This window comes from Stigmatopora argus, chromosome 21 (genome assembly GCF_051989625.1).
Source record: "Stigmatopora argus isolate UIUO_Sarg chromosome 21, RoL_Sarg_1.0, whole genome shotgun sequence".
Lineage (NCBI taxonomy): Eukaryota > Metazoa > Chordata > Actinopteri > Syngnathiformes > Syngnathidae > Stigmatopora > Stigmatopora argus.
Genome location: NC_135407.1, coordinates 7409791 through 7433376, shown reverse-complemented (window position 1 = coordinate 7433376; position 23586 = coordinate 7409791). Strand labels below are relative to the sequence as shown.

At 41.9% G+C, this 23586-nt stretch overlaps 1 protein-coding gene across 2 annotated transcripts in view; it reads left to right on the top strand.

The window, feature by feature from the left end:
* Positions 1 to 530: 530 nt before the first annotated feature.
* The window catches only part of col8a2 (collagen, type VIII, alpha 2), a 53692-nt gene continuing 30636 nt past the window's right edge, over positions 531 to 23586 (top strand). The window contains exon 1 of one of the 2 annotated variants that reach the window (XM_077590927.1): positions 531 to 596. The gene's annotated coding sequence lies outside the window, so the exon portion shown is untranslated. The remainder of the gene's footprint in view (positions 597 to 23586) is intronic. The other variant, XM_077590926.1, reaches the window with a different exon arrangement.

Sequence of the window (23586 nt, the reverse complement as noted above, 5' to 3'; positions counted from 1 at the left end):
TATGTCTAAGTACCAACATATGGAATGACATCATCATCCGTGTAGAGCCGTACCTTTACTTAAAAGTTAAAATTGTTCTAACCGTCCTCCTCATTTGAAATTAAGTATACAAATCAAATTGAAGCATGCATATTCGATAATTCCTTTCGAGCCTAACAAAAAGAAAAAAATAATTCATGTAGATTTACTTCATTTCTCACAGAAGAACAAGAGAAAATGAGTAGAACAGTATGTTTCCAAAATGTAATTAAGTCTGTTTTGCCCTTATATCTCCATCCTCTATTCAAGTGTGTTCAATTTGGGTTCGCGTTCATCTCGTTTAATAAATGACTCCAAGTGTATTTGTGACATATATAGCACGGCTGTGAGGAATTGCAAGAACTACCCGAGGCCTGGCAGACAATTGGATGTCTATAATTTTGCTGTCTGTTTCCGTTCTAGGTCATGTGGAGATTGGGTGAACCGGGAGGAGGATCATTTCCTATCGTTGCTGATGTATGAGGTCACCGCAGGAAAAGGATGTGCAGTGTACCATGTTTGACCTGTCACCTGGATCAAGGAAGTGGGAATCGTCATTTCAGGCCGAGCCAGCGCAGGTCAGTCGGTGTCACTTTTTTAGTAGCCACAGGTGCAATTCTGGTTTGGTGAATGGACGAGCAGTTTTTATCTTTACGGTTCAGTCTTAGAAAATAGGCAAGTCAGGTTAGATGTACCTCTTAATCCGACCACATCTTCCATTGGGTCTATTTTGGTAGTTGTCGTACTTGGTACATATGATGTAATTTTACCCTATTGCCAGGCAATTCTAATTCCTAAAACAAAACACATCCTGTAATTGTCAATCAGTGGAGACGTAACCGTATTCCCTACGGCTGCGAAAACAGTTATTAGGGAGGATGTATCGACTATGGTGACCTCATCTTGTTTCAGATGTCATTGAATTTTAATTATCCCATCCCAACGCCCCTTAACCCTAGACTAGCAGAACCCATTGCTGTCAGTGAACATGTACCTACCGCAAAAATGTTGCAGGGTCAGCAACCCAAGACCGTGGTATCATCATAAGGACCCAATTACCCCCCTTTACAAAAGCGTGCTGAAAGGAAAAATAAGCTCGGTCTAAAATTGATGAAGTCTCACATCGTGGCGATAAATTTAAAGTCCTTTACCGGTTCTGCTCACAGAAAAACCAACTCAAGTATTTACGGAACCAATGGCCAAGATCATTGGATGAGTGTAAGCAAACAAAGCCGTCCTGCAAACAAACGCTCTCCCCTCCGCCCACATAAACCAAAGCAGGTTTGAGGTGAAACTGGAGAAGAACATTATACTGTGGTAGGCCTTGAGATAGCGAGGAGGAGGCAGTTAGGAAATGAAAGCAGATCTTACAATACACAGGATTCGAAATCATTATCTAATAGAGGTGCCTCTATTTATATGAAAGGGAAACCATAGCCAGAAAGTCATCTGTAAGTCATTCTTTCGCAGTTTGTGGCAGGACACCGGGTAATCATCTTTTCAACACAGCGCTCCCACCATCCTCTCGGGCTCATGTTTGCAATCGGCAAATTTCCCCGATATTCCCAATGACGTTCAAAAACGGTCGTGGACACGCGGCGCTCTTCGACACACGTTTGAATTGGATGGTTTTTATTGTCATTATACAAGTGTAATGAGATTTAAAGCTTTCACCATAGTGCACACATAACAGCAGACAGACAAATAAATCAATAAATAAGTAGTCCAAGGCCATCCAAGCCATCGCTAGACACGCTAGCGGTCCTGCCCTCTCTCGTGAACGGCTTGGTCTTATTCCCACAACGATTGGGCTCGCGTATTTCAATCAGCGAGGAGTGCGAGCGAGGGGTGGAGGAGGAAGGAGAGACGGAGTGGGAAGGGTGGAGGGAGGCTGGGAGGGAGACAGGGAGGGAGGAATGAAAAACACAAGGTCATTGAGAGAGAGAGAGACATTTCTTTCTTTCACACCATGTGTTACCGTAAGATATTCATTTCCTCTGCGATTCTTCCACCTTCCTCCAGCGCTTTTGTTTTTCTTCTCCATCACTGTCAGTGTTCACTGGCAGAGGTGGTCCAGGTCGCATCAAGTCCACCAGATCCCATTTCTATCTTGGAGCCATCCTTCCAAATGGCCTTTCCCAATCCCAATTGCGCACGGTGCAGCTGCGGTAACCCGAAACCTTTGTGTTGGACGTCTCAAATGCCAAAGTCCATTAAAACCGGCACGTTTGACGTCTTCGCCCGGTTTGGGGATTGAGTTCAAGGGACCCTCTTATTTAGCAAATGTAATCTCAACAAAGATCTGTTGAAGAGTGGAAGATTTACAGTGTTGATTTACTGTCTAGAAACAGCGCCAGTACCGTGATTAATTGACTACATGTTCATAATTTTATGACAGGCAAGTGTAATGGGTCTAATTCTGTTTATTCTCACCTAGTCGGCTAGCCAGCGCAGTTTTTTTTTCTTTTTTAAACAACAGGGTTTGTCTCTGAGTTGTGGGACGGTCTCGATATAAATCTTGAAAAGCAAAACCCCAAAACAACTGTGGTTATATTTCTAAATGCTAATTGTTACAGCACATGGAGATCCAATTCATTCCATGTGGCAGACAGACAGAAGAGTTGAAAGTGCCACATGCTTCTTTTGTCGGACTGAAGGTCCATTTTCATTTCAATCTCTTTCCTCTGTCGTCGATGGGCCCATTTCATCAGTGCAGACAATGGGGAGAAGGAAGTTGGGATGTTTTTCAAATGTAGACTCATCCAAATGAGATCTGTTTTCTCAAAGCAGATGGAACTTAATATGCAGATCTGAGGCCACACAGTCAGTCAGGTGCTCATTCTTATCATCGTGTGGTGTGCTGGACTTGGACCAATTCAGCCAGTAAAAAAAAGGAATCAAAAAAATCTAGCCTTAATTAATAGAATTTGTTTTCGTTCCTGGATCTGTATCATCTTTCACTTGTCTTTGGATTCTATTCATTAAGTTGGAGCTGTACTTGTAGGATAAGGTGAAATTAGCTTTATATTGTTCTTCCAAAGTAGGAGTCCGCACATTGGTTACAAGAATGTGGTAGTTCGGGAAGGAAATATTGTATTTGTTTGCAAAAAAAGCTACTGAAGTAAATGAAACGGTTACCTAAGTAAAGCACATATACAAAACATAAGGAGTTGTGGGTCAGTGCTAATACACAGTAGTGAAACACATGGCTAACTTTAGTGCAGCGAGCATGACTCCCTCAGTGACTATAAATCCCGAACGTAAGTGTAAACGATTATTTGTATTCCGTAAAATCGTCCAGGCGAGTGACCAATCCTTCCCCTGCAGTTCACAAGGATTGGGCTCTGCTTACCTAAAATCCAGAACATGATAAACATTAGAGAAAACGGATGGATTGAAGTTTTGTTTTTCTTATAGTTGCAACTAATCAACAAAGTTTTTGCCGTTTTCCTCACCAAAACGAAAAACACGAGAACGTAAATGTCTCTTAGTGAGCTCGTTTCCCATGTGGTGCTAATTATTTGACAGTGCAGAAGTAGCCAGATTTCCAGCGCCAAGGAGAAACATTGTTAAGTATATTAGACTGTGAGGTTAAAGGTTTAACAAAATAAATGGCTGTCCGCTGTCTTTTCTCACTGCGTAAAAAGCCAACGCTGGATGGCTCGCAAAGCGTCGGGTCATGTTTGCTGCTCTATCTGGACATTTCATGGCCAAAACCAGTTGGCAAGCTCACGCTCTCCTCACGGAAGCACACATTTGCACGAGGAACTTGACAAAGATCAATTTGGTAGATCCCCCGGCACGTCACGCGAACTCGGATCCGAAGGTATAGCGTTTCCAAATTACGCTAAAGTCACCGGCGATCGTGGCATTTCGCCCCACGCGTTAATAAAAGTGAGAGTTGCAGCTTTTAGGTCCTCCAGGACCAATTCGGCAGCTTGGGTTACTTCAGCTCATTCCTCCCTGCTTTTTTTCCACATGAAAAGGAAAGCGCTGGCTCCGACGCCCTCCCATGCGGAGCTCCATGTGTCTGAGCCAGAGGTGGGCCATGGCGAATGAGCGTGGCCTTGGAAAAACCGCATTCATGAGCGTAGCGTAGCTTTTTAACGTACATCCTCGGCCCCTGTGAACAATCTATATCTCGGCTTTCATCCCCATCGCGTCTCTCTGGGTTCGCCTTCTCCCATTGGTTCCTGTTTGTCTTTGGTTCCACCGAATCGAACATTCTTTCTTTTCTGACTTCACACAAACATGTCAGTTGTAATTCATGTTGATCGGGTCCTTTTGAGCAAATATTTCCACTGTAACTTGAACAGAGTCATTAATCGTGAATCCACACAAGTGAGCCGTTTGCTGAGGTGGCAACAAAGTCCTGTTTTCCTGTATAAACATACACCTGTTCCTCTCTTTGGAGTGGACTACAATGGCTCTAAACACCTGATGGGAGCAGATAGTTGGAGTGGAACCCGTCCGTCAGCAAGAGTCGTTCTTGGCTCCCGTAGTCTTTGTATTGTTCGTACGTATTTGTGTGTTGCTAGGGATTCTGTGGGTCATCTGGATGTACGCTGGTAATTTATTTTGGATAACTACAGTCAAAAATACAGTAAAACTGGTATCAGACATCAATCTACAGCAGTTCTAGAAACATGGCTAGAAAAAAACATTTTGTGTCGTCATCTTTTGGATTGAGCTGTGCTGGAATTCCATGCAAAAGTCTATGATGCACATGTCGAGGCTTTATGTAGTACTTGTATGTTAAACAAGGGTAGGTTGTCTGTATATACTGTGTTAGGATTGCCAACACCAATAGAATTGTGTCTTAGAACTTGAGATGGAGGAAGTTCACATCTATTTTATTGTGGGTTTTGGAGAAGTCCGTTTATGATTAAGTCTATATGAAATTATAAACACCTTTTTATTGCACATAAACACTACATGCTGAGCCCAGTTAGGGTGTAGACTTTGTACACCACAGTAAAGGCTGTTATAGTTCAAAGGCTTGGTTAAATGTTGCTTGAAAAATGAGATGTTTTTTATTTTATAATTCTAGCATTTATTGCCAGGCGTTTACATCTGAATAGCCTCAAAGACCCCACCTCTTTTTAATGTGTTAGTGGAAAATGACCCCTCACGTTTGCTATACCGTACATACTGTATTATCCCATCCATCCATTCACTCTAGAAGTTATGCCGGATTTTCTTTTATTCCCGTAAGCCATGACCACAAATACATATTCCAAATATATCACAACTTCAACTTCCCCGTGATTCCCAGTGACCGATCACTAAGGCCGTTGTAAAAACACAGATTTTTCCTAATATTATGTATACATAGTAGTGTACAGTGAATGTATTCAAACATTTTTGACACGAGACATAAACTATCCACCGATTCTTTCAGCCCCGTAGCCGAGCCCGTTCTCATCTGTCGGCCATGCCGGCTCACAGATGTTCCCTCTCGGGGGGATATCCAGGATTTGGGGAGTGTTTTGAAGCATCGGCCCAGTGACGCGTTCTAAATCCGAAGAGATTTCAGTGGCGGACCTAGAAAGAGGATTTTCCCCGCTTGCTGAACCCCGCATAGATGCTCGCTATCGTATCAATTGTGGTGCACAACTTGACATTTTTTCCCCTCACTTTCATACCACTAACCCATTTAACCCCTGCCCTCGCGACGCCCTCCTCTTATTTGCAATAAGGCCGTCCCCGGTCCCAGTAGTCAAATACAGATGCCTTCTTGCAGCCTTCTGCGTCTGATTTATTTTGGAATTGGTTAAAATCCTCTCGCTGATCCCAAGTTGACAGTTCATAGGCTCCATTTCAACTTTGATTGTACTGATCCCCAGTTGACAGCTCACGGCTTCCTTTTCAACTCTGCTGTATATGCAAATAAACACAGTGGGAGGCCTTACAGTTAAGCTGGGAAGATGAGTCACGAGTTAGCCTTTGTCCACGTGGATGACACAGCCACAATCAGTTGTGGAAAAGTAACCCAAGTTGTAAAACGGGGTCGACTCACACTGACTCCGTTACATACGTGTGCAATATTTTGTAACCCCCTAACTCAACAGACCTTACATTTTACCTCCATCGCTTCCCTAATCGCTGAAATATTTCGATCATTGGTTCCCAGTAAAATAGAATATATACAAATCTGCACCGCAGAGTTTTCTGCTTTATATTGTGACCATTTTTTTTCTAATGGTTTCCAGAAAGATTCCAAACAGTTGGGCAGCCTTGTTCTATCTAGCACCACCAAGCAGGTTACATTTTCATATAACGACTTGAAGCAGAGGTTTTAATGCTTGTTATGCTTGAGGATGGCATTTCAAAATACACACAATTAAACAAATGAAATGTTATCTCCCTCCAGTTTTAATCTTTGCCAGGCTGTAAACGCCAATTTATTCTCTTAGGTAGACGACTTAGAATAGCATTTGATAATCTCAAGCTTTAAAATGGTTGAACATATCGATAAAACACCTCAATTGCAGTCAACTCTAAAATATTAAAGACACTATAATATTCCTAACTCATTCCAAATTGCAATCTGTAGTTGTAAACACTTCACACGGACAAACTGCCATTCATAAATTGAAGTCCCTCTCGTCAATAATCTGTTGTTTGACTTTCTCCCTTGTATTATTTATTTGGCTTTGCAGAGACACTTGACGCTTGTTTAGACATTCATCGGTGCAAAGGGGGAACATTGTGTGTGACAGTTTGTTTGAAGGCCAATCTGTGATCCTGGGTGGACCTCGTTCAATTGAGATGTAGCACCCTCACAGCACGTGTTCGCTATGAACTTTACAGCATTATCACAAAGAACCAGTAGCTGCGTTTTGGCTGAACATATGTGTTCTGATTTGAAACGTACACACAAACCTGTGAGTGACAGCCATGTTCTGGAGTCCTTCCTTGACTTGTCAATATCCCCCACAACCTCGCCGAATACAGTTTTAAAGGCAAAAATGAGACATCGTTGCGAAACTGTGGCTTGTTGACGGGGCTAAAATTTCAGTTCAGGCTTGATTCAATATAGGCTACGCTGGAATTCAATTCAATTTGGTCGGTCTTACAGAAGAGACATTTTGAATGGCGTTGAAGCTTTTTATTCACAATGTAATGACCACTGGGCATCTGGTTGCCCTTTGGCTTTGTTATGTAAGTGGCTAATTCAGCAGCACCCACTGCAGTTGAAGAATGTACACAACGTTTCAATGTGTTTCCATTTTCAAGCCCCTCTGGAAAAAGACAACCCGAGCCAAGGCTTGTTTTGCAACAAGCACTCTTGAGTGGGTGTTAAAACACGCAGACCTGTTTTCCCTTTTCGGTTGTACTGAAATTTACCTTGTAAGAGGCAGCAGATTTGGATACAGCAAAAAGCGGGAGCGACACGTATTTTTCTACCATTTCAATTCCTAGTGGTTTTGGGAGAAAGACGAAACAAGTTCATCGTCTTGATAAAATACACAATTCGCATCCAAAAGTGGGCTCAATTCCCATGGAAACATTTGGAGCGACTGAATGTCGATTTTTACGATATACACAGGAAAACTCAACTTGTTCACTGTATTTGAGTTTGCATAATCAGTCAACATGCCATTGCAACTACAATTGGGATTGGAACAATTCCAAATTACGCAAGTCGGACCGAATGTCAAACACAGTTAAGGTTGCGATGAAGTACTGGACCATAATGAAGTCGGAATCAGAAAATGTGACGCTATCAAAATGAAGACGTCTCAACGTCTAGACGCAACAGTGCCCCCGCGGCTCTAAAATCTGACATTTGATCCAAGCAAGATGATTTCCTTCAATTTCTGCGGCTCTGAAAGTTTCCACTGCGTCGGCACCCAGCGCGAACGGCTCCGGCGCTTGTGCGCTTTAAAAGGAACCGGTCGGGAACCACTGAGGTTTCAAATGGGAAACAGACCAGCGGGGACTCTTCCAGGAGTCATTATGTGGGATGTTGAGATCCATTCAAATACGCATGGCTGCTCACCACCTCTAGGGGATTCAGGGGGACTTGAAGACTATATACCTGTGGCTCCAAAGTCCCTGTTCTGGAGGTTCTGCTTAATATCAATTATTTGTGTGTCGCTCCATGCCAAGCCGTTCTCTGCAGGGTGAAGGTTATTCCATTCAAAGAATGAGAATACTCGGAATGTGATACCTGCTATTTTCTATCAATTGTCCTAATGACTTATTTTCTTGCCAGGAGATTTCCTGGCACATGATAACGGGACTTCCTGGTCCTGATTTCTTACATTTTATTTAGTTTTCATGGACAAGAAGAAGGACAGCAATAGTGTGCTTGTGTAAGGGTCAACTATTCCTATTGGTGGCAAATTGTTCCTACTTTGCGTGATTACTTCAAGGTGATTCCAGTTAGCTGTTTATTAGCATTGAATTGTGAAAGTAAAATAAATGGAAGATGGATGGAATTCTGGTCTGCACATGGCATGCCCAAGTTTTTAAACTAGCCTCTGAGGTCCAAATAAAACCTATTTTGGAGCGATTTTTTTTCCTTCAGATTTTAAACCATTGAAAAAAAATCTCTGGACCAAATGTTTGATCTCATACAACCTTTCACAACAGTACATACATACATTTCAAAGTCTTTCAATTCAAATTATATCCACAGTCATACACACAAATTCACAGATTATACGAATTCCCTTGCCCAAGAAAAATCTATAAATCGGATCGATAAGCAGTATACAAGCTGTCTCCTTCCTAATGAGACGACTAAACGCATCAATTTTGCGCTACTTGCAAGATACGGCCGAACAACGCTAGCTTTCTTGGGTCACGGCTAGCAGCTTCCCTTTTTCGGACAAGACTCCTAATCTGAACCGCATGTTCCATTAGTCCGTCCTTCCTCCTGCTACCATCCGCATTCCTTCGCTCTTTCATTTCGCTTTCCACTCACTTTGTCTGTCCGACCGGCGGACTCCTTTCGGGACAATTTCTTTCATCCTTCGTTTGATCGCCGATTCCGCATTAACTTGCCCAGAGACGACACCCATCCGTCACCGACAACTTGCCTTGCAAGGCCGACTATTTATAACCTTTGCGTGGCGCCCGCGTCAACGTGTTTACGCACCGACTCGCGTGTGTTTCATATATACGTCGTCAGTGGACTGTTGCACATCTGCACCGCAGCTGAATGCACTTTTTGCGGCTTGTCTGCATGTGCTCGTCTTTCTTTCGTTAAGGCGAGCCTTCGATGGATTTCTTTTCACGTGTCGACCCCGTACAATCATAATTCCAAGGCTTGTTGGAAGCGGAAAACAGGCGATGTCTTCGTGAACTACGAGTTTCTATACACATTCTGTTTAGGTTTGGCTCCCGTATCAGCAGCAATGGCTTTCGCTAGATGATTAATACGCCTAAAATAAAAAAAAGGCGTTGCAACCCAGCCATCGGATTGGACTTCGTTTGCGTCTTTGTCGTCAGACGTAAACATTTATTAGATGGAGAGCAGAACGGTGAAGCTGTTTTAAATTCTGGTGTGCGTAACATCGGGCTTCTGTTTCAGTCTCATAAACCATGTGAACTGTTGAAAGTCAGAAAACATTTCTGCTCACACTTGAACATTTGCTGGCAGATTTTGAATTTACGCACCCCAAAATGTCTTTCCTAGGGAGAATAGGACTTTTAAAGATTCGTTTCTGAGCTGATGCGCAAGAACGGGAAAGATCCATTTATTTAAGAGGATGCCGTTTCATTTGTGCACAATTTTCTCATGGATTTTGCACAAATATTCAGTATATTTAGCACCAGTTCTGATCTAACATGGAACAGTCAATTGTTTTCATGATTTATTGTCAACTAATCAAGATTATTTGTACGTTATTTTACTCTTGTCCTTTTTGTAGCTCCTGTTTTTCCCCAAAACAACATGTTGAGGTCTCAGTCAAATATTTTGCTGGTCTTATTACAGTTCACATGCCTATTGTAAAAGCATGTTGCTGCAGCTGTGTAATATATCATAACACCTCAAGCATTGGAATCCACAATTAATCTTGCACATGCAATACATCGCAAAAGTTCATCTCAGGCAAAATGTTTGAGTCCAATTGGGGAAGGCAAATTAAACAATGGAGGAATCTGGGAATCACCAAAAGTTGTTTAAACGCGTTGCTATAATTTATTGAGAATCCGTTTTTGTTTACTGAGATATCGTTTTTTGTTTGGGACCGAAATCCAGATAGAAAAAGCCGGTTCAATTGATTTGACTGACTGTCTCCTGTCAGCATGTCCAGGCTTCGTTGATGGCGGAGGCGAAGCATTTGACATTTCCTAGCATCATTTTCTAGCCGCGTACAGGCCCGTAAAGATCAGACCACCCATGCACTCGGCTTCTTCAGAAATGTCACGAGCGAGTTGCTTTACGACAGATCCAGTTTTGTAACGTACGACTTGGGTTTACCTCTGCAAGTTAGATCTTCCATTCTATGCGGTCAATTTTTTTTGTTTTGTTTTTATGCCACGTTTTACACCTCAAAAAATAAAATGCTCTCCAAGTACTGCTTTAATATTTTTGTAAGCCCCTGTGACATTCGGTGCGGTCGAATAATACCACGTCTTCAATGCATAAAATACTCTACTGAATGATTCATTTCAGCTGTAATAGGTTTAATAGAAACGATTTCTCGAATATTATTTAAAAAAAACAAACGGTTCCAAAAGACTAAGTTCAAATGAGCTGGACATAAACTGTAAAAAGTTCAAGTCACTGTGATATTTCGAATTATAATCTATTTAATGGGTGTTGCTTGGAATTTTTATGAATGATGAAATCTGACATGTGTGTTCCCCGAGCATTTTCATCTCAAAGGTTTGTTTATTGACTCATCATAGAAAATACAAGGCATCCAGTATATTTGAAGCAAGGCCTATTTGTCGGGGTGAAGTTAGTCACATGCTGCCCGTCCAATGAGAAGAAGAGAGCTTCTTTTAAGTGGGCAACGGAGTGGAGCTCAATGTTTATTTGAGTGGAGGCCACATTTGGACTCCATAAAATATGCCCAATTTTTCATTATTAACACAAACATGAGACAAGGCCCTTTGCTATCAAAATAACCAATCGATACATCCAGCATTTTACTCCGAAAATGAAAAAAAAATACGACTTAGCAACCCTGCGTCGAGGCACTGAACTAACCACAGTTGCGCATCCTGGTCAATGTTTCCATCCACTAGAAAGATTTATTTCTCTACATCCCTTTTTTGGTATCTTACTTGACCATCTTTTCCGAAAGTAATTTATGAAAGCCTGTAATTTTAACAAGACGGTTGAGGGAACACTTAAAAGTTCTCATCCAGTCACTCGGGGAGGAAATCATTTTGATATGTTCTCGGCGGCAAGGCGGGACTCTGGAAGTCTTTTTCAAACATATAACTCACGTATAGGATGTCGAGGAAGTGCATTGTCTGACCGCTTGTTTGCGCAAATAAAAGAATATCGCCTATTTGTGCCTGGGTGCTGACAGGATATTATGAGAGGCATACTTTCCCCGAACAGGAAGCATTTAAACCCAAGCAACAATGTGGTTTGTTGCGATTCTGATTTGTTTAGACCTTTCCTACCTCCCGCCCCCATCGTGATTGTATGCAAAGTCATGTTTTATTTGGACACAATCACTCGCTCCTACAAGTGATGAAACACAATCGGTGTGCATCTGATGTGGTGAAGGTTTGTTTGTTTTCTCTCACCGTCGTTATCGGGCCGTGTTTGGGTTTCTCTAATTGATACCGAACACGGAAAGTTGCGCCACTTTGTTGTGTCATCGAGTTCGGAAGAAGCCGGAAGGGCCGTTGCCTTGGCATTTTGGGAATGTTACACCCTGACAAACACTGCCCGGCGACACTTAGTCTTAAGTACGTTTGAAAATTTAGAGTTGCAAATATGCAAATGAGCGTAACTTACCTGTTTCCTCTTTCTGTTTGTCTTGTCTGAGACACGGTGACTTTGCAAAGGGCTTCGGTATAGCGATAAGCCGCAGTGTACTCACGAAATACTCCTTGTTCGGGAGCTCAGACATCTCCCAAACATTTCTAAACCTCTACGTCAACAGACATCATTCCAGCTCATTGGATTGGATAACTTTATTCATCCCGTATTCGGGAAATTTCGTTATGTGGCGAAGGAAAATAAATGGCGAGAAGAACAAGACCAAAGATGACATTTTATTTTGTACGCCTGGCTTGGAAAAGCGTTTTATAGGATTTCAGAGCCGTGGTAGGTCGTTTGGAAAGACGAATGATCATGAGCAGAACACCGCCGATTGCGGTTTTGGGGGAGAAGGCCGTTATTGGACAGGTTTTGGGATGCCCCGGGGAAGCCCGATGAAGTGTGGGGCCCCGCCTTAGTTCTCCTTCCACCTGGTACCCTTCTCCTTATCCCTGGAAGTCAACCTTGACGGGGCTTGTATTTGTCCAACACCCATTTGCTCTTTGTCAAACACCAAAGCGATGAAGGACGAGACTGAGGGTTTGCGTAGCGCTTTTTAACGTTCACGTCGAAGCGGTCGGCATGTCGGAGAACGCGGCGGAATAGTGCTTCGAATTCCATCAAGGCTGGTTATTACCAAAGATCAACATGTGGGGTCACCAGACTTCCCTTGAAGGGCGTATGCTTTACAACCAATGGAGGTACAATAACATGTCAACCCGTTATGCTAGACCTCGCTCGGTGGAAGTGGTATCTATATTAGGTTTCCAGTATTCTTACTGCCACAGAAAAAAAAAAAAAAACTGAAGTTGAAATAAACGGTGTCCCTGACACCACAAAGTCAAGCAATATAAACCTAAAGATCATTCGACATTCTTGTCATGTGTAGGTTAACCGCGATTTAGCCGTGACCACTACTACCCTGGCTTTTGCGCTAATTTGCATTCGGAGTAACGTTCCGATGTACTTGGAATGGACAAAGACAACTTTCGTAAAATACAGTAAATAATAATCCTTCCCTGTGATATCAATTGCAAGCTTCTCCCTCATTGTTTTCACATTCCAACCACGAGGGTGACAAGGGTTACGCGTCTAATGTAACAATGTTTGCGACCTTTACTTTTGCGTGTAAATACCTTCCCGTAAAGCAAACGGGATGGGAAACAACGCGATGAGAAGAAGTATAGATGTAGGAAAAAAAACAGTGTGAAGATTGATAGAAAATGAGAGGGTGGAGTAACTCGGAGAAAATTAAAGGAAAATAAATGGGAGGGTAGAAGGGGGCTCTTCGAAACGGGGGAGCGGAGGAGTGTGGAAAACAGTGGAAAAAGTGAAGATGGCTGGGGCCAGAGGGAGTGACCGCCAGGGTCGGTTGAGATGGTGTGAGGGGAGAAGGGTGAGAGACATGGTGATATGTTGAAAACCTCACAATTGATGGTGTTTGATTTCCACAGTAATTACCATTCCTCTGGCTCGGCACATTCTCAGTTCGGGCCTATCTTATATCCGCGCTACATTCCCTAAATAATTAGCTGGGCTGCTGCTGCTGCTGCTGCTGCTTTTCCTTGCTGGTCCAAATTGTGAATTTGGTCCTATTCGTTGTTTGAGGCAGAAAAAGTACAGCTAAACCTCCATCGGATGAATTAAAAGAGGTGTTTACAATGTTAAGGCACTTTTAATAGTAAGTATTTGGAAAAAAATTGATAATACAACACAGAGATGAAAACCCAATACAAAAACCGTGACACGTTTAGAACATTTTATTGCCAGATCTGATAGCTCGAGGTGTCGTTGAATAATAAATGTTAGTGTAGCTATGTTGAGGAGCGTAATCAAAAAAGCAGAGAAAATAAGACAAGAATAATTCTCATATTAGTCTGACTACAATAGCCGCTATACTCGAAAATGTGTAGAAGAACTGCCTTTAACTATGTAGACTCCATTCCCAATTTCTGCTTTTTTTAGCCAACTCGCACTTGGTCTTGCGCCAAAGACCCAGTGGAAGCGGAGGTGTGTGCAGCACGTCGTATATCTCCGTGACGTTTTGCGTTCCTATTTGCGTGGGAGACATTGGATTCCGCCGCATGCAGGGGAGCGCATCAGCGGGACCTTACGCCGCGGAGGTGGGAGGTCCCGCTGCGATCCCCTCAGCCCGGTCATCAATCACTGTCAGGTTTGATGGCAGGAGGCTTTGCCGGGTGTCCCCCAAGTTCGCGCCGCAATCCAATCGCTCTCATATTTTCCGATATTTTCACAGGGCAGCGTGTGAACGAGTCTTAAAAGTGCGTTTGCGCACGATGGTGTGATCATGTGAAACGGGCGTGCAGACCCATGAATCATTTTAATAGAAAAATATGCAGAAATAGTATGAAATTTTATTGTGTTAAGCATCACACTAGTAGAGGCTTGAGAATTGAGCCCTTTTTTTATCAATGTTGGTATGGTTTGGATTGAGCCAAAATGCGAACAAATTTAGCCGTGTTGTTTAAATATTTTGCGATAAAATGTTCCAGACCCATTTTCAAGTAAAGTTGATTTGCTCGGGTGAAAAAAAAAAGTCCAAATTGTTAAGAGATGTCATTACATTCAAATACCGTATGCCAGAGACGATTCAGAAACATGTTTCCCATCGGTATTTTCATCAAAAGTAACATCCCAAACGACTTAAGTCGGTAGTTAATTCAATAAAAATGAAAACCCATTCCGTGAACAAATACGCGTAGCAATAGTAAAATCATTTTCACGTGTATAAAAGGCCGCCTGCGCTTTGAAATGGAAATTATGGATGACTTTACCAATTTCTGTCTCAAAGAGACTGTAGTATTTATTTATTTGACTAAATAGAATGATGGCGCAACCGAACCCACGTCTGCAAATTCTTATGCAAAGGACAAAATGGTGGATAAAAGGGAAGAAGTTGCTTCAGTTGGAAATCTCTTGGGCGGATCATCAACATTTTTTCGTTCTTCCAGAGACATTGAATGTTTGTAGAAGTGACATTTGTGTATTTGGGTAAGGATAAGGGAATGATTTGGAGGTAAAACAAAGGAGGGGGAAGGAAATAAATGTGCAAAAACAAACAGTGAATTCAGATGCACACTTGTGCAACGATGAATATCAAATCTATTTTCACTCTCTCTCTCCCAAGGTCTTAGAAGCCCATCTTTTATTACTTTTCAATGATCTGGCGTTCCAACCTTGGTAAAACCATTCTTTGCTCCTTATTTTTCCACCTCTGTGGGAGCTCGTATGAATATGATGTATCTCTCTGTTCCAAACTGGTGTCCCAAAGTATTACGTGCTCCTTATTAATTCTCCGAGTAGCGCGTTTCCATGCTTCGGGCTTTGGGAAATTTGATCGATACATCCGGAGGAAGAGCTTTAACAATCGTCTGCCCGGGATTTCAACGTTACCCGACGATGCCAGTAAAAGCTCTGGTGAAATGCTTTGATCAGCCGTTTGTGGGAGGAGACAGGACGTCATTGACTCGATGTGTTTTGACTATGCCAAGTGAAAAAATTAGGACTAGCGTGCAAAAAGTCACGCTGTCGTGGTTTAACTATGAGTGGCAACATTAAGAAAGCCACGCTATAAAATATATTTTGGTTGTAAAATTGGGAAAAGTCGAAGCCTGTTTGGGATTTTCTTTATCATGTTCATCCCAGTAGGGGAAATAAATGTGCGTGATAAATTGTAAAAAGTTTTTTTTTTTTTAAAGGAGAGTGTTGTAGTGAAAAATTGAGATTTTCCTGGAACTTTTAATCAATATCGGTCCTATTTTTCTAGAGAGCCCTGACTTCAACCCCATCAAACAGTTTTGGAATGAGCTCAAATGGAGATTGTGAGCTAGACTTTGTCTCAGGTCCAACATCGTTGACCGCCGACCTCCCCAAATTTCTTGTAAAAATCACACGAGCTCGCAAACCTTTCCTTTTCGTGTTCCATTTTTTAACAGTCACCAGGAGTGCTGTGTTTTTTTCCCTCGTTCTTTTATTTACGTTTGAACGTGAACTGAACTGATGAGAAATAAATCAAGATGGAAATGTCCTGGACTAGAAGACCCGGACGGAAAGGTCTATCGCTGATAGACTCGGTTGTGAAAGCAACAGGCAGCTGAAATACTCCACATTGTTAAGCGTATGGCCAGACCACAGGGGGATTCTGGGAGGATAATACACTCTCCTCAGCCAGCATTCATGTGTTTTCATTTTTTTCTGACAAATATTGGCGTTCTCCAACCTGGCCCTTTCATTCCCCCGTGACACTCAAGTGGGAGACAGTCACAGAATTAAAAAAAAAATGTCCCAGATTTGATTTCTTTTAACTTCCAGGTCAAATCCAAGGAAAGGCTATGGGTTATTTTAAGAGCCACTTGCTGTGAAGGATGAAAGAGAATACAACAGCGTGTTCTAGCAACCCCAAAGATCTTTTATGACCGCATCGTTTACCAAAATGTCCGATCAAACTTGAGCTGCTAGCCCAGAATTCAAAGCGGGTGCAGCTAAGGTGAACAATGAAAGAACAGATAAAAAAATAGCTTTTCTTTGTTGCGTCTGTTTCTCCTGACAATCGGTTTAAATATCGTAAAACATGTTTAGGCCTGCTAAATCGCTGCCAAGGAATATGCATTTTTATTTTAGAAGAGCAGCTTTCTATTGGGTCTTCTTGGCAGAAAAATGGGGGAAATTGAATTTTACTTTATAGGGAGATATTGGCATCCATTTTTTAGATGAGAAATTTAGTGCAAGCGTTAAAAAAAAGATAAAAATGTGGGCTACTTCCCATTGTAGCGATCGTCTCTCCATCTGGAGACTTTTTGTTAAGAAAAATATTTTTTTATCCTATTAGTCCATTTGGCTTCTGAAGACAGTTTGTCAGGGTTTTTGATGTAAATCTTTAAATTTGATGCGCTTACTTTTATGTATTTCACTGTATGACCTAATGCCTGAGCGTACTTTTTTAAAAGTCATAATATTTTGGCCTTCCTAATCAAAATGACCCCCTTGACGCAATGTGGAATAAAAAGACAAAGAACGGTCCCCCAACATGTCTAATGATAAGTATCAAATTCAGCTGACGTTCGTTGGCTGTCTGGACCAAGCGAAACAAGGCAAAGATTCATGATTTGGCTTTACAAGCCACAAACCTCAAATAAAAAGGGTAAAAATATAGACGCCGTTTCCGAATGATCTAATTTTCTTGCGTATTGCCCGATTAAATTATTTGCCAGAACAGGTCCGTAGCCAATATGCTTTAAAAAAAAGGGGGCGAATTGCTGAAATTAGGGGAGGCTGACATTGTCTGCTGTGAGCTTTGTCGGGGACCCCGAAATATAAGTTGACTTCCCCCAACGAGTACAAGACGTCGGCGGGAGGGGCTTTTAGGATAATATGGATTTATATGAAGAGCTGAAAACACAACAAAGATCCGAATCTATAAACCGTGAGCTTCAAACTCCTAATTATGATGTCAAGTGTCCTTGTGGGGATGTTTGATCAACATTCCATTATATTCTCAGCTGCTCTCTTTACAAATTCCAGTTGTGTTACTCTGCCTGTGGTGTCTCCTTTTATTTCCTTTCCTAACTACACACACACAGACACACATGCACAGACACTTACACACATTTAATATATCAAATTGGTTCAGTCAGTTTAGCTTTTATTATTTCCTTTCACCAAGGATACCCTCGCTATGGTTCCCATTTAGTCGAATCTCGTTTGGAACTTTGTGTCAGATTATTTGTCAGATTTTAGATTTAGATTTCTTTCGCTGGTCGAAATCCAGTCTCGATTTTGCCCCAGACTTGGCATTGTCTTCTCCAATGATGAGTGTTCTTTCCACTTGCTACTTTTAAAATGGTATTTTTAAGTTGGGGGACTGTTCTTTGTCTTTTTCTTCTGCAGATTCTCAAGGTTTTCTTTTTTTTTTTTTTTTGATTTAGAAGGCCAAAATTCTGTGATTTTTACAAAAAGGGGTTTCGGCAATAAGTCTTACTGGATACTGTCAAATACAGCATACCGTATAAAAGGGAACGCATGGATTTAAACGATGAACTGACAAAATCTTGACAAACAGAGTCCAAAAGCCAAATAGAAAAGAACTCTCCAGATTGATTGTCAAATTCTTATAAAATTGCTCTCATTTTTATCATTTAAAAAAAAAACGCTTGCCCTTGAAAATGGATGCCAGCATCTCGTTATATTTTTGAATTAACATATTTTTTTCTTCATAAATTGACATCGTTCATCCTGGATTTAGAATAATGGTGCTGCAATTTGTTGTGGTTTGATTGGTCTCCTCATGTCCATAATTGATGCATTTATTTGATGTAGCAATGTCTTTGTGCACTTGGGCTAAGTATGTTTTCTGCACACTGCAATGCTAATTTCCTCGTGTGGAGGTCTCTGTTGCCAGAGTGCTACATGTGGCTGCGGTTTAAAGTAGGTAGATTGTTTTTGAAAAATCTGTAAAAATGAAATCTTCACACCCCAGAAATCCTCCCTACCTCGGCTTGTCACCACGGCAAGAAACAAATGAAGTCTAATGGCATTCTTGGCATACTTACTCGGACAGAGACCTTTACGTATTTCACGGGACGGCCTAGATGCCGCGGACCGGCCGGCTTGAAATATGGAAATACTTGGCCGGCAGATCAGAGGCCTTGATTTATCGAGATGTACTTTTCTGGAAGTGTGTTCGCCCTCGGAGAAGTGCCCCGAACAAACGGTCGAGACGTCAAACCTAAAGCGTTTTCACACTTTGGCTGAACTTCAGGATAAAAAGTTGTTTTTTTAATCAGGCATTTCAAATCAAGTGCAACGACCTAGCTTTGTGTTTAAAATATTATTATAATACATAGGCATGGACTTGAACTTAAAACTAGTAATGTATGGCTTCTAATGTTTGTAAAGAAAGACCATACTCAGGTTTTCCACATAGGGAGTCTGTTGGATATTTTTCTTTTTTAGAATGCCACTCTTCTAACCTTTGAGAATTGATGTAAAGTCTGTCACCCCCCTCAAATGTAACCTTTGGAAAAAGTGGCTGGAGTAGATGATGCCGAACGCTGTTAGTGACGATTGAAGCAGTTGAACAGCTCCCCCATTCAAAGCTCTTTTGGGGTGCGGCCGCTGAGTCAAGGCGGCGACGACCTGCTTGTTAACCTGCGGTATTTTGGTAGCAAACACACAACATTTACTTCTAATCCTAACAAGCTGTTCTCTCTTCTGAAAACATAAACTGATCTGGCCACGTTTATCAAAATAAATTGTGAAGTTGCTGAGGGGCGAGGGGTCCTGATCTGAAGATTTTTGCTCGGGACTGGAGCCACTCTGGAAACACCTAGAGATTTTTTGGAAGACATTTAACAGAAGCCTTTTAGAGTGCTGGACTGCCAGTGGAATTTATGGGATAGTGTAAAGCTATAAATTGATGGGTTCGACTATGATGTTATCAACCCATTCTTAATGCAAAAATGGAAATGGATCTAAGATACCGTCTTGAAAGTATCAGTTGTAAATAATAATGAAAACTCAATCATGCCATTATGTTTTCTGCCGTTCAAAAGAGGACCAAGACTCTGTTCATTCCAAGCAAAACGTTAACCAAAGCGCCATCAATAGCTAAATGACGGGGAACAGTCAATCTTGAAATTCCCCATGATTTACCTGTGATAGTTTCAAAGCGTTTCGAGTTCCCAGGGCTCATACGAGTGCTTCGGTTCCCATGAGGCTACGCGTTCCAATCTTTCTAACGAGGGAAGCTTTCAGACTAGACGTTGCGGGTTCTGGCTCAAGTCTCCAACCCATGCTGTTCCCGCCACAAGGAAACAGGCCAAGTTTTTCACTGAATCCTCGCTGACATCTCTGGCCAAAATCTGTCCAATCCCAGCCTATTCTTTGCTTCCTTTTGACTAATCTCCCTGTAATGATTGTCAGAAAGCCTCCCCCCTTTTCTTAACATCAAAACACGGACTGAGTGCTCACATCTTTGGGTATTTTTTTTGAACGGGGCTTAGCAACACAACACTACAACGAAAATAATTCCAAACAGCAACGGCAAACTACAAAAACATGCACATCCCTGTCAATAATAGTTCAATATTTCTTGTTCTATTTCCAGCTAGTTTCACGCTGGTTTGGCCCAGACTTTTAGTCATGTCTCAAGTTGAGATGGAGTACTTTGATACTTGCCATAACTTTATTGAACTATTAATCTTTGGAATAGGTTGCAGTCATAATATTACCCATTTTTTTAAGCTCGTTTCTGTGAAAACATCATTGAAAGTACGACTTGCGTCGTTGTTTTCCTGGATTAGAATTCTGTGAATGTTTTCAGGGGTTTATTGGTTACTTGTCACAAAAATAAACAACTCGGATTTGTGGGAAAGAACCCTATAAGATTGTCGCCAGTTTTATCATCCTCTGTGTTGGTTTTTGACTGCGTAGACTGTTGGGATGAGTTTATAAGCTAGTAAATACAGAAGTCCTATCTGCGTTTGATAATTCCAACCGCTGTTCAAATCTACGATCTTCTGAAAAACACAAGCAATCTCAATATAGTAACGTACGTACGTTGTGTAAAATCTCTGCCGTAAATCTTAATGACGATCAATTTGGGCACTGCTCAGGAAAAATAAGTCATGCGTTCAAACTCATACGGGAGCTTTGCTGTGTTTGGCGTGTTCATTGAGTGACCGTGTTTGTATAGCATGTGATAGCTTGGGCTAACTGGGAGAGAGGAAATAGCACCAGCAAAAGGGTGGCCAGTTCTGAAGGAGGTGGTCCATCTGTGCAAACAGCACCAAGCTAAGGGAGTAATTTATTACCGCGGGTCCATAGCGAAAAAATTGGGCCCGTCACAAGATGAGAGCTCGTTTAAAACAAAGTCATCATGGCTGGCCCGGACTCATTTGGAGGTGCCGTGGAGACGTCCACCCAAATTTCTCTTTGGTGTGTGCTCCTCTCTGGCCTTACCATGTTCTTAAATTTAGAAGAGAAGGGCCAATGACTCTTTTCTTTTCTGCTTTCAAGAATGTCTGCAATGCTTCTCAGGAATCCTTCCTTGTTGACTTTGGTTTGGGATAAAAGGTACAGTCTCCTCTGTTCTCCCGGCTGATCCGAAAGGTGATTAGGCTGGCCTCAACATGAGCCCATGCATAACCCCGCACGCTGGCCCAGACAGATTACTCCACGTTCCAGTGTGCTTCTGTTTTTCACGGAAAACAAGGCCAGGAGATGGGGAAGAGGGCAGCATTGGTTTCTCAACTTGGTACCGCTAAACATCAAGTTTCCGTTACTCTAGAGCAGGGGTAGGGAACCTATGGCTCGGGAGCCACATGTGGCTCTTTTGATGGGTGCATCTGGGTCTTTGCCAACCTGTGAGCTAAAATATGGAAATCACTGTTGACAGAACTGAGATATTACATTTAGAACTGCTTTAATCTTCTTCTTTTTTGCTTTAATCCTCATTCTTTTTGCAGTAGACTCTTATGGAATGCATCCTCTCATTGATTAGCAACAGTATAATAATCTTTTAAAAGATATTCAGTTTTTTTCCACTTTAAAAGTGGGGAAATTACTAAAAAAATGGAAAAGGCACTCGTTTAAATGTATGTATTTTGACTTTTAAATTCGTAGTATGGCTCACAAGGAATAACATTGGAAAATATGAATTGTTTGTGGCTCTCTTCGTCAAAAAGGTTCCCGACCCCTGCTCTAGAGGATCTAAAAGTTCAAATGCCAGTTCACCACATGGCAGAACGGAGCACCCGAATGGACAAAAGCTAGCGGCACGATTGTCCGTTTCAATCGTCGTCGAGCGACCCCTTAAATCGAGCCTTGAAACGGGCCATTAAACACTCCCTGGTGCTAAAAATGTCACTTTTCCATTGTGTGGGCAAATTAGTGGTGTTTGAGGAAGATAAAACTTTTTCCGAGACATGCCTCTTGTACGATCAACAACCTTGACTTACCAGAAACCGGAATGGGAAGTCTGGAAGCCTTCCGATCTGGCCTGATCCAGTGTCGCTTAGGGTTTGTTTATTTGCTCCTCGGCAATAGATTGAGACAAAAAACAATTTGTTTGCAAGCTAGTATCCCCAAACCGTGCAGTCGCCCAATGGGAATTAACCTTCAAATGTGGTTCTCAGGTTGAACCAGCATAGTTGTTCTACCCCCCCAAAATACTTTAATTACCCCCGCCTCTCCTGCCTAATACTGTATCAGGAAGTGGTGAGACAGCCTGATGTGTTGGGTGGGAGGGGTCGACACGTACCATAGGCCAATGCGTGGCCAATAACGATTGGCTTCCGGGGGCCAAAAATAATATTTAGTTTAATCTAGATATCATTACATGCAAAAAAGCATGCAAAATTCAAGGTCACCATTGTTTCGCTCAGTGGTCTTCAATGACTGCCTGTTTCCTTGAGAAACCCAACCCAGGAGGTGCCACTTTCAGAATATATTAATAAAGCGACGGTAGAAATAGAAATGAATGAGCGTTGAGCCGTTCCACTTTGTGCAAAGTTAAATGAAGGATTTCAAAGCACCTCAATTTTGCCGTTACGCAAACCACAATTTCACGTGGTCCGGATCATACGTTGCGTTTCATTTACATTTCAGACCACTCTTGTAGGAACTGGTCAGCATTTATTAGGCGAGGCATGAATTACTCGCAGTCAAGCTCGGTTCTTATTCCAACCACAAGGGGGGGAGAAGTACGAGCAGCAAATGCATCTCATTAAAACATCATAAATATTGACAGCGCAAATGTTAGCCAAAGAGTGGATTTACGCTTTCCTCTCCTTTTGCACAGCTGATGCAAATATATCAAAGTGCATAAAAGGTCTTAGCCAATGTGGTTTATTTTGCAGCCCAGCCTGCACTGTTTTGATTTCCTCTTATTTAAATTTTCAGGCACGTGAAGTGCCTCTCTGCCTCCAGCCGTGTTTATTTGCACGGAGCCAGATCCCATCACAAGTGGTCACTCGAGACTCGTGTTGAGACGTCCGTGCCAGCTGTGAACACACGTACTTAAAAGCTATCCATTTTGGATCACATCGCTTAGGACGCATGTTCATAACAGTTGCCAATTGAGCCTGTAAGGCTGATGGAAGTCCATAAGAAGCATCCAAATTTAGAGATACCTGTGTGTCAAAGACAAGTAAATGGCTATTTTCAGGGTAACGGGATTCAACTCCAACCTTTCTACTCAGAAAAAATGTTTTTGAGGCCAATATCGGTAGCTATTTTTCATTTTTCTGAACCTTGGGTTTGATTTTTCTAGTCGTCAACGTCTTACATTTCGGCAAGCAACATATTTGAAAATTGAGGCTTAGATGCCTGTTGTAAAGAAAAATACGTCTCATTATATCAGATTGGATGTTGACTGCACGAATGGGAGATCGACATTTTACATGGTCAACGCGGTGAGACTCTGAGAGCTTTTCCCAAAAACTTCCAATCATGCACTTATACTTGTCCATTTTTTTTTAAATATCGCTCTTTATGGAAACCTAGCCTCACAAAATTACATAATTTTTCTCCTCCTTCACTTTTGATTGCTAACAAACAGTCATGAAAATATGACCACTAATCTAATC